The 11188-nt window shown below is 63.6% G+C and overlaps 1 protein-coding gene across 5 annotated transcripts in view; it reads right to left on the bottom strand.

Moving 5' to 3' along the window:
* LOC133348436 (myotubularin-related protein 3-like) overlaps positions 1–6820 on the bottom strand; it is a 56204-nt gene extending 49384 nt beyond the window's left edge. For 4 of the 5 annotated variants that reach the window (XM_061561238.1, XM_061561237.1, XM_061561233.1 and 1 more), the window contains exon 1: positions 6478–6820. The gene's annotated coding sequence lies outside the window, so the exon portion shown is untranslated. Of the gene's footprint in view, positions 1–302; positions 757–6477 lie in introns of those variants that run through there. The other variant, XM_061561236.1, reaches the window with a different exon arrangement.
* Between the last annotated feature and the right edge of the window lie 4368 nt (positions 6821–11188).

Genomic DNA, 11188 nt, shown 5'->3' on the forward strand with positions numbered 1-11188 from the left:
TAAAGTGTACGCCTCGAGTGTGCAAACTCCTGGAATGTGCGTTATATTCACTGCGGGCTTCCATAATTTTCTTGCAGCAAGACGACAATTTGACTCCAAGCGGACCGGATTACCCGAGTGTAAGAGTCGCGGCCACGGCTAAGATCCGTTTCAGAGTGATATCAGAACCGTTCTGGCGCTCCCCCTTCACCAACCCGAACTAAACAGCGCGTAGTACGAAAAAAACAACCCACAAACCCAGCGGTGAGTCGACAAAGTTGTCAATTGCTTCATTGAAATATTAAAAAGGAGATCCAGCGAACCTGCACGGCACGGGGTCCGTCGCTTGGACTTCGACGGTGTAAAATTCTGCGAATGGATGACTCCTCTACGTAAAAGGCCCCGTCTCCAATGCCAATGCTCCCCGACACCCACAATTAATTACAAACAAAAACCCACTTGTCAAAAGGCGAAAGGAATAGACCTCGCCGACAGTCCGTGTGACTCAATGATCACTCGGCCGTCTCATTTACTACCACCACAGCGAACAACCCACCCAACCGAACGCCGTACTGTAATCTCAACATGATGTCACCGCATTAAAAGGCCAGCGGGAATCCTCACAACACAACATGCAGTTATAACAAGGGCGTCCACCCTGGGTGTGACCACGTGCTTTTATGAATGAATTAACCTCGCGGTGGGGGGCGTGGTGGACTTCACCCCCCCCCTCTCTCCCCACGCGCCCATAACGCGCTGTCACTTTCTATTGGCCGACCGCTGTTGCAACCGCCTAAAAGGCGTGCTCCGATTGGCTGCGCCGAGGGATGCGTTACGCGCACCGCGGTTGGCTCGCATTAAGTATACTAAGCACGCTGTTTGCAATACGCAACGGGGGCGGGGGCGGAGGGAGCGTGAGGGTGTGGGGGAATTGAGGGGCGGGGGGAGAAGAGGCGGTGTGGGTTGAGGGGTGGGGCGGGGTGGGTTGAGGGGTGGGGCGGGGTGGGTTGAGGGGTGGGGCGGGGTGGGTTGAGGGGTGGGGCGGGGTGGGTTGAGGGGTGGGGCGGGGTGGGTTGATGGGTGGGGCGGGGTGGGTTGAGGGGTGGGTTGAGGGGTGGGGCGGGGTGGGTTGAGGGGTGGGGCGGGGCGGAGTGGGGAGGGGCGGAGTGGGGAGGGGCGGAGTGGGGAGGGGCGGAGTGGGGAGGGGTGGGGCGGAGTGGGGAGGGGTGGGGAGGGATGGGGAGGGATGGGGAGGGATGGGGAGGGATGGAGAGGGATGGGGAGGGATGGGGCGGGGTGGGGCGGGGTGGGGCGGGGTGGGGCGGGGAGGGGCGGGGTGGGGCGGGGAGGGGCGGGGTGGGGCGGGGAGGGGCGGGGTGGGGCGGGGAGGGGCGGGGTGGGGCGGGGAGGGGCGGGGTGGGGCGGGGAGGGGCGGGGTGGGGCGGGGAGGGGCGGGGCGGGGCGGGGCGGGGAGGGGCGGGGCGGGGCGGGGCGGGGAGGGGCAGGGTGGGGCGGGGAGGGGCGGGGTGGGCGGGGAGGGGCGGGGTGGGGCGGGGCAGGGTGGGGCGGGGTGGGGCGGGGCAGGGTGGGGCGGGGAGGGGCGGGGCGGGGAGGGGCGGGGAGGGGTGGGGCGAGGAGGGGCGGGGAGGGGAGGGGAGGGGCGGGGCGGGGTGGGGCGGGGGAGGGGCGGGGTGGGGCGGGGAGGGGCGGGGAGGGGCGGGGAGGGGCGGGGCGGGGAGGGGCGGGGCGGCGAGGGGAAGGGCGGGGAGGGGCGGGGCGGGGAGGGGAGGGGTGGGGTGGGGCGGGGAGGGGAGGGGTGGGGCGGGGCGGGGAGGGGAGGGGCGGGGCGGCGAGGGGAAGGGTGGGGAGGGGCGGGGTGGGGAGGGGCGGGGTGGGGCGGGGCAGGGTGGGGCGGGGAGGGGCGGGGCGGGGCGGGGAGGGGCGGGGCGGCGAGGGGAAGGGCGGGGAGGGGCGGGGAGGGGCGGGGAGGGGCGGGGAGGGGCGGGGAGGGGCGGGGAGGGGCGGGGAGGGGCGGGGAGGGGCGGGGAGGGGCGGGGAGGGGCGGGGAGGGGCGGGGAGGGGCGGGGAGGGGGGAGGGGCGGGGAGGGGCGGGGAGGGGCGGGGAGGGGTGGGGCGGGAGGGGTGGGGCGGCGAGGGGAAGGGTGGGGAGGGGCGGGGTGGGGAGGGGCGGGGTGGGGCGGGGCAGGGTGGGGCGGGGAGGGCGGGGCGGGGCGGGGAGGGCGGGGAGGGGCGGGGCGGCGAGGGGAAGGGTGGGGAGGGGCGGGGAGGGGCGGGGAGGGGCGGGGAGGGGCGGGGAGGGGCGGGGAGGGGCGGGGAGGGGCGGGGAGGGGCGGGGAGGGGTGGGGCGGGGAGGGGTGGGGCGGCGAGGGGAAGGGTGGGGAGGGGCGGGGAGGGGAGGGGCGGGGAGGGGCGGGGTGGGGCAGGGTGGGGCGGGGAGGGGCGGGGAGGGGCAGGGTGGGGCGGGGAGGGGCGGGGAGGGGCGGGGCGGGGAGGGGCGGGGCGGGGCGGGGAGGGGAGGGGAGGGGTGGGGCGGGGTGGGGCGGGGCGGGGAGGGGCGGGGCGGGGAGGGGAGGGGCGGGGCGGGGAGGGGCGGGGCGGGGAGGGGCGGGGCGGGGAGGGGCGGGGCGGGGAGGGGTGGGGCGGGGTGGGGCGGGGAGGGGTGGGGCGTGGAGGGGCGAGGCGGGGGGAGGGGCGAGGCGGGGAGGGGAGGGGCGGGGCGGGGTGGGGAGGGGCGGGGAGGGGTGGGGAGGGGCGGGGAGGGGTGGGGAGGGGCGGGGAGGGGTGGGGAGGGGCGGGGCAGGGTGGGGTGGGGCGGGGAGGGGCGGGGCTGGGAGGGGCGGGGGAGGGGCGGGGCGGGGCGGGGCGGGGCGGGGAGGGGCGGGGAGGGGCGGGGAGGGGCGGGGCGGGGCGGGGCGGGGCGGGGCGGGCGGGGCGGGGAGGGGCGGTGAGGGGGGGGGGAGGGGCGGAGAGGGGGGGGGAGGGGCGGAGAGGGGGGGGGGAGGGGCGGAGAGGGGGGGGGAGGGGCGGAGAGGGGGGGGGGAGGGGCGGAGAGGGGCGGGGCGGAGAGGGGCGGGGCGGGGAGGGGCGGGGCGGGGCGGGGAGGGGCGGGCGGGGAGGGGCGGGGAGGGGCGGGGCGGGGAGGGGCGGGGAGGGGAGGGGCGGGGCGGAGAGGGGCGGAGAGGGGCGGGGCGGAGAGGGGCGGGGCGGGGCGGGGAGGGGCGGGGCGGGGCGGGGAGGGGCGGGGCGGGGCGGGGAGGGGCGGGGAGGGGCGGGGCGGGGAGGGGCGGGGAGGGGCGGGGAGGGGCGGGGCGGGGAGGGGCGGGGAGGGGCGGGGAGGGGCGGGGAGGGGCGGGGCGGGGAGGGGGGCGGGGCGGGGAGGGGCGGGGAGGGGCGGGGCGGGGAGGGGAGGGGCGGGGAGGGGCGGGGAGGTGGGGCGGGAAGGAGGGGTGGGGCAAGGAGGAGGGGCGGGGCGAGGAGGGGTGGGGAGGGGCGGGGAGGGGCGGGGCGGGGGGGGGTTGAGGGGCGGGCTGGGGGGGGGGGGGTTGAGGGGGGTTGAGGGGCGGGCTGGGGGGGGGTTGAGGGGAGTTGAGGGGCGGGCTGGGGGGGGGGGTTGAGGGGAGTTGAGGGGCGGGCTGGGGGGGGGTTGAGGGGCGGGCTGGGGGGGGAGTTGAGGGGCGGGCTGGGGGGGGGTTGAGGGGCGGGCTGGGGGGGGGGGTTGAGGGGGGTTGAGGGGCGGGCTGGGGGGGGGTTGAGGGGGGTTGAGGGGCGGGCTGGGGGGGGGTTGAGGGGCGGGCTGGGGGGTGAGTTGAGGGGTGCGCTAAGGGGGGGGGGGGGAGTTGGGTGGGGGGAGGTGGGGGGAAGGTGAGGGGGGGGAGTTGAGGGGTGGGGGGAGTTGAGGGGTGGGGGGGGAGTTGAGGGGTGGGGGGGGAGAGTTGAGGGGTGGGGGGAGTTGAGGGGTGGGGGGGGTTGAGGGTTGGGGGAGTTGAGGTGTGGGGGGGGAGTTGAAGTGTGGGGGAGGGAGAGTTGAGGTGTGGGGGGGGGAGTTGAGGGGTGGGGGGAGTTGAGGGGTGGGGGGAGTTGAGGGATGGGGGGAGTTGAGGGATGGGGGGAGTTGAGGAATGGGGGAGTTGAGGGGTGGGGGGGGAGTTGAGGGGTGGGGGAGAGTTGAAGGGTGGGGGGGAGTTGAGGGGTGGGGGGGTTGGGGGGGGTTGAGAGGCGGGGGTGGGGGGTAATTGAAGGGTGAGGGGGGGAATTGAGGGGTGGGGGGGAGTTGAGGGGTGGGGGGAGAGTTGAGGGCTGGGGGGAGAGTTGAGGGGTGGGGGGAGAGTTGAGGGGTGGGGGGAGAGTTGAGGGGTGGGGGGAGAGTTGAGGGGTGGGGGGGAGTTGAGGGGTGGGGGGAGAGTTGAGGGGTGGGGGGAGAGTTGAGGGGTGGGGGGAGAGTTGAGGGGTGGGGGGAGAGTTGAGGGTTGGGGGGGGTTGAGGGGTGGGGGGGAGTTGAGGGATGGGGGAGTTGAGGGGTGGGGGGGGGGAGTTGAAGGGTGGGGGGGGGAGTTGAGGGGTGGGGGGGGGGAGTTGAGGTGTGGGGGGAGTTGAGGGGTGGGGGGAGAGTTGAGGGGTGGGGGGGGGAGAATTGAGGGGTGGGGGGGAGTTGAGGGGTGGGGGGAGAGTTGAGGGGTGGGGGGGGAGTTGAGGGGTGGGGGGGAGAGTTGAGGGATGGGGAGTTGAGGGGTGGGGGGGGAGTTGAAGGGTGGGGGGGGTTGAGGGGTGGGGGGGGGGTTGAGGGGTGGGGGGGGTTGAGGGGTGGGGGGAGTTGAGGGTGGGGGGGAGTTGAGGGTGGGGGGGAGTTGAGGGGTGGGGGAGTTGAGGGGTGGGGGGGGGAGTTGAGGGGTGGGGGGGGGAGTTGAGGGGTGGAGGGGGAGTTGATGGGTGGGGGGGGTTGAGGGGTGGGGGGGGGAGTTGAGGGGTGGGGGGGGTTGAGGGTTGGGGGGGTTGTGGGGGGAGGGAGTTGAGGGGTGGGGGGGGTTTAGGGTTGGGGGGGGGTTGAGGGGGGGGGGTTGAGGGGTGGGGGGGTTGAAGTTTGGGGGGGGGAGTTGAGGGGTGGGGGGGAGTTGAGGGATGGGGGAGTTGAGGGGTGGGGGGGGGGGAGTTGAGGGGTGGGGGGGAGTTGAGGGATGGGGGAGTTGAGGGGTGGGGGGGGGGGAGTTGAAGGGCGGGGGGGGGAGTTGAGGGGTGGGGGGGAGTTGAGGTGTGGGGGGAGTTGAGGGGTGGGGGGAGAGTTGAGGGGTGGGGGGGGAATTGAGGGGTGGGGGGGAGTTGAGGGGTGGGGGGAGAGTTGAGGGGTGGGGGGGAGTTGAGGGATGGGGGAGTTGAGGGATGGGGGAGTTGAGGGGTGGGGGGGAGTTGAAGGGTGGGGGGGGAGTTGAGGGGTGGGGGGGAGAGTTGAGGGGTGGGGGGGAGAGTTGAGGGATGGGGGGGGTTGAGGGGTGAGGGGGAGTTGAGGGATGGGGGGGGGAGTTGAGGGGTGGGGGGGGGGAGTTGAGGGGTGGGGGGGGAGTTGATGGGTGGGGGGGGTTGAGGGGTGGGGGGAGTTGAGGGGTGGGGGGGGGGGGAGTTGAGGGGTGGGGGGGGTTGAGGGTTGGGGGGGGGTGTGGGGGGGAGTTGAGGGGTGGGGGGGGTTGAGGGTTGGGGGGGGTTGAGGGGTGGGGGGGTTGAGGGGTGGGGGGGTTGAGGTTTGGGGGGGTTGAGGTTTGGGGGGGGGAGTTGAAGGGTGGGGGGGGGAGTTGAGGGGTGGGGGGGAGTTGAGGTGTGGGGAGAGTTGAGGGGTGGGGGGAGAGTTGAGGGGTGGGGGGGGGAATTGAGGGGTGGGGGGGAGTTGAGGGATGGGAGAGTTGAGGGGTGGGGGGGAGTTGAAGGGTGGGGGGGGGGAGTTGAGGGGTGGGGGGGAGAGTTGAGGGGTGGGGGGAGAGTTGAGGGATGGGGGGGGTTGAGGGGTGAGGGGGAGTTGAGGGATGGGGGGGGGGGAGTTGAGGGGTGGGGGGGGGGAGTTGAGGGGTGGGGGGGGAGTTGATGGGTGGGGGGGGTTGAGGGGTGGGGGGAGTTGAGGGGTGGGTGGGGGGAGTTGAGGGGTGGGGGGGGGGAGTTGAGGGGTGGGGGGGGTTGAGGGTTGGGGGGGGTTGAGGGTTGGGGGGGGGTTGAGGGGTGGGGGGGTTGAGGGGTGGGGGGGTTGAGGTTTGGGGGGGGGAGTTGAGGTGGGGGGAGGGAGTTGAGGGGTGGGGGCGGGACGCGACCGAGTTTCAATAAACACGTAGATAGATACGCGCTGCCGAAAAGAAAAAAAAACCCCGCGACTGACAATCTCCACAAATAACGCGGCCGAACGTCCCTCGCCGCCTTTTGCAAACACCCTCACAGCCCCGCGACGAGACGCTTCGCGAACGCCACCGTCAACGCGACAATAAGCGAGGTGCGCGGCCTCACCTGAAGGCGAACCCGTGTGAGGAGATGATGAGGCGATGGTGTGGGGTGGGGGTGTGGCAGGGACGACTTCTTTCCCCTCAGCAGATCAAAAAAAATATATTAAAACAGACGACGCCGGCGGTTTGACGCAGCTGGCAAGCCAGCGGACAAGCTCAGTCGAGCAGCCACGGGCGCATTTGCTTTGTTGAAGCAGGAGAAGAAGACGGAAAACAATGGGGATGAATTTTGAGTGCGTTGCGGATGTGTAAAGTGGAGCCCGACTGCGAAGGCGAGCGGGCCAGGCTGAGGGGGTTTCAACCCTCCAACCCTGCCACCAACACAATGGCGTCACAGCGCATCCGAGAGGTTTGGTCGTGACGTCACCACCACCAACGCCGTCGCCCCGCCCCCCACCCGTCACCACCGCGTGACGCCCCTTATAAGCTCCTCCCGCGCGTCATCACGTAAAGCGCGCTGACGTCACGACGTAGCGGCGCGGTGACGTCGCCACCCGCGTTCGTGACGTTGCAGCCCCCACCGTACACTTCCCCCCCCCCAGCTCCGAGGCGCTGCACGTGCAGCAAGCCACGTGGCCGACTTGACGGTGAGCTCCGCCCACTACCACAGCCAATCAAAAACCAAAGTCGTCTTTAGTTTTTGATTGGCATTGATCGATTCGAAGATTACAATCGCCCCACAGCCATGGGCAATCCACCGCTGGATGAAAGCCATTCCACCGTCCGTCTTCGTCACGTTACACACAAAGAACTATACACCTACAGTATACACAGGGGGCTTCAAAAAAATGTTAACACTTTGGAGAATTTGCAACAATACCGCAAGAAATGTGCCTCTCCATGCTCGAGACCACCTGGAGAAGATTCTAGGCATGCGTTGACAGTGGAGACTCTTGACTTTTTGAAGCTATACATTTCTTATGTTACAGTGTAGTATTATCCGTTCTTTTTTTCATTAAAAACGATAGTCCCATATAAGTGTTTTTTTTAAGTAGCCTGTATATAGCGATGTGAAGTGTGTTGCACAATTAAGAAAGACAGCCGCAGTGGGGAAGTGATGGTTGGAGGATATCACACAATGTTGTATGGTATGCGATAGAATGATTGATAACACCATCATGTAAGGAAGATCACAGAGCTTGTAGATGGGGGGAGAATTTGGCACTGGCTTATTGTCTGGCTATCTTCTCACTTGTAACACAAATTGTTTTATTTTACCAAACAAGGCCCACTTAGCGTCGTCGCTCTTTTTCAGAAGTGACCTAGCCATCACAAATGATAGCCCAACGAAGTTGCTTATCGTGTGGACATTTATAGCAGCCAAAATAATCTATAAACGCGTGATGTTGATTATAAATGTGGAGGGGAAACCCGGAGGACCCGGAGAAAAATCCACGCGGTCACGGGGAGAACACGCAAACTCCAAATATACAGCAGGCGTCAGGATCGGGATCGAACCCACGCACTCCCACAGAGGCAGGCGAGGTAGTTAACATCTCACCAACGTGGTTGGTGCCTTTGTGGTTCCTCACGCACATCTAAGAGCAAGCGAATGCCGCGCGCGTTCCAAATTAAAATGAATACTGTCGTACAGACATGACAAACGAGGCGGTATAGATGAAACCATGCAGAATGAGAAGGGGTACGAACGAGATATATTCCAGACAAGACGAACCAAACAAGACAGTATCGGCTAGACGAGACGAAATGATGAAGGCAAACAGGCGAGAACAGACAAGATCGTACAGAACAGACGATGACTACAGATCTGACGTTCCAGACTGAGACACACAGACACAGTACAGGAGAAAGGGGTTTTTTTCGGCCGTCCGGAACAACTTTTAAATAAAAAACTCTTCACGAGAAGTGCTGCGAGGGGCACGACTAGTGTCTTGGCAAGATTGAGAGGCAATGAAGTTCACCTATTCTCTATTCTTAGATGCGTCTATTCGTGTCCGTCATCTACCGGAACAAGTAGTGATAGGATTGCTTTCCTTGCCAACACTCGGGAGGGTTTCGTGGACTTTTCTATTTGGCAAAAACAAAACAAACACGCTACATACAGTACATTCGCCCGTTGCCACAAGTATTAACAGAAGCAACCTGGCACGGGCCTAATAGCAATCGTACCGGCCAAATTTCCAGCCTCGTGCCGTATCAAGTTTAAATGGCAAAATCATTTATAATGCTCGCAATTTGGCCTCATGCTTATTCTTGAGGGCAGAGAGAAGTTGTGGCTGGGTATCACGTTTTACACACGGCCTGCTTTGGGAATATTGGGGGAGTTGAATACGTAGTTTTGAATCGACGTACGAATGTTATTCATTCGTAGATAACTGGGTATCAAAACAAACTCATTAACAGTCGAAAAACATTCAATGTAAACTTCTCACATTTTATTGCAAAACTGCATCACAGTGGGCGCCGCATTGATGCAGATCCAATAATTACGGGAAATAAGCTATTTACTGGATATGATACTGTGTTTTTACGATTGGACTCTGAACAATGAACTCTGCCATCTGAATGCAATTGCCTTCCACTGTTAACTTCAGTGGTGCGTGATAGATAACGGATGCGGTTATGGCCCCCTTCAAACCCACACTGACTAACATGGTGCAGTTTGGAGTCCTTCATCCAGGAGTGGACTGAAAAAAGGTGCATCAGGTGAAAAAAAAGGAATGATGCTCAAGTGCATTGTCATTACTATACTTGATGTAATTTGCACAGTGATGTGTTGGTGCAGTCTATTTTCATTACCACTTTTTAAATGGACACTCAAGATGTCATCACGACCAAAGCCATGCTGGCACCACACTTCGCCAACGCTTTCCATTCTTTGCCAGATCCTGCAGCTGCTGTACATCAGCCACGTACGCAGCAAACCTCCAAGATCTGCCCTAACATTATTTATTTTCCCACCATATGATCTTCGGTTCTTCCCTTTGCTCCCCGGAATTGATACTCACGGGGGCCAGAAACTTCATGCGCACACTGACACTGCTGTTTTGGCTGGGCTTTTTTTTAATTTGCTGCACATGGAAAAGGTAACGCAGGCTAAAACAGGCGGCGCTTTCAATCCTAAAACTGGACTCAAGCCATCCTCTGGTGTTGTGTCTGTGTCTCAATCCTGATGCGGTGCAGGAGGGGCTCTGGAGCTGAGTGGAACTTTGTCGAAGACCGCTGACCAGTGGAGGGAGTTAAGATGAACCTTTCCGTGTGGATGAAAGCTAATGAAGGATCCTACCGGGGCAATTGGAGGCGGCTGCCATCCAGCGACGACATGCAATCTTCAGTGACCGAGGAATGCCGAATAGTAACTGAAGATCGACTCATTAGTGACTGAAGAGTATATTCTTTGGGTCTTTTTGTAGAGTCACGTAGATAGGTTTAAAGAAAATAACAAAAAATAACACAAAACTACGACGTTTCGATTGCAACACAAGCGTTCGTCATCAGGAAGAGGGGGTTAACTTCTAAAGGTAAACTGTTTATAAAGGTTTGAAATGGGCGTAGCCCAAATGTCAGCAGCCAATGTTAATGTAAGTGGTGGGAAGCGACCACGATGGTGGTGGGTTTTCCCACCAATCAAAGGGCTGCCCAGTAAAAATTTGCATGATAATGTAAGATCGTTGAGAGGCCTCCACCGCGGGCGCCCTGAGGTGGCTATGTTAATACTGGTAGGAACCTCCTGGTTCCACCAGCCCACAGGAGATTATTGTGTCCGTCCGTCGTGCATCCAAAAATGGGAGGGGTGGGGCTGGGTGGAGAGGGGAGGGTGGGGAGGGGCTGGGTGGGGAGGGTCTGGGTGGGGAGGGGAGGGGCTGGGTGGGGAGGGTGGGGCTGGGTGGGAGGGGTGGGGCTGGGTGGGGAGGGGCTGGTCACCCCGTGGTGCCCTTATAAAACTCAACGTTTAACCTACTCACGCCGGCTTGTGGCCCGCCCTCACAGTCGGCCATATTTGCGGAATACACCACGCCGCCGTTGACCCTGGCCATTGACCGAGCAACCCAACGTTCCTACCAGCTCCCTCCGCAGGAATGTGTTTTGAGAGATTAGCATGTTAATGGCAGATCGCAAAGCAAAAACCTTGAGCTCGGTGAGCGAGGTTGGCTGTGTTAGGGTGAGAAATTTAACCTGTTAATGTAAAATCAGAGAGCCGAAAATAACAACTAACATCGGAAGGTGGTAGGATGGGAACATCACAGCTAGTTATGACTTAGACTGGTTGATAACGTCCTTCCAATGATTGAAAAGATCTAATGGTTGTGTGGAAACCTTCCCCTGAAGAGTAACCAATAATTACCCTGGGCGTCCCGTTCACTCGAGATAAGCGTGCCAGTGGTCTTCTAATCGTTGCAACCTTGCAATCTACAGTACAACGTTTATAGCGCACATAGCGTCAGTTATGCAAGAAATCATTACATGAGCAGGCTGATAAAACAGCTCGTTGTTACACTTTAGTGGAGTGCGCAGGAGTTGGCATCGACCATTCAGTTAACCCATAACAACACCCGGTGTCTGTCGCAGCAGAGAACCTTCCACGCTCCACGTGGTCTCACTGTGCACCTAGCCTGGCGCACACTCAGTGATAAACGGCGGTTGTTGCTGTTATTTCAAAGATTTGCAGCGATTGCAAACGTTTTAGTTAATATTGTAGTTAAAATATATATGATTGCAATATGTGACCATGTCTCTTTATGTAAGGCAACGCA

The sequence above is a fragment of the Lethenteron reissneri genome, chromosome 27, assembly GCF_015708825.2.
Source record: "Lethenteron reissneri isolate LAM-NWPU_2019-01 chromosome 27, ASM1570882v1, whole genome shotgun sequence".
Lineage (NCBI taxonomy): Eukaryota > Metazoa > Chordata > Hyperoartia > Petromyzontiformes > Petromyzontidae > Lethenteron > Lethenteron reissneri.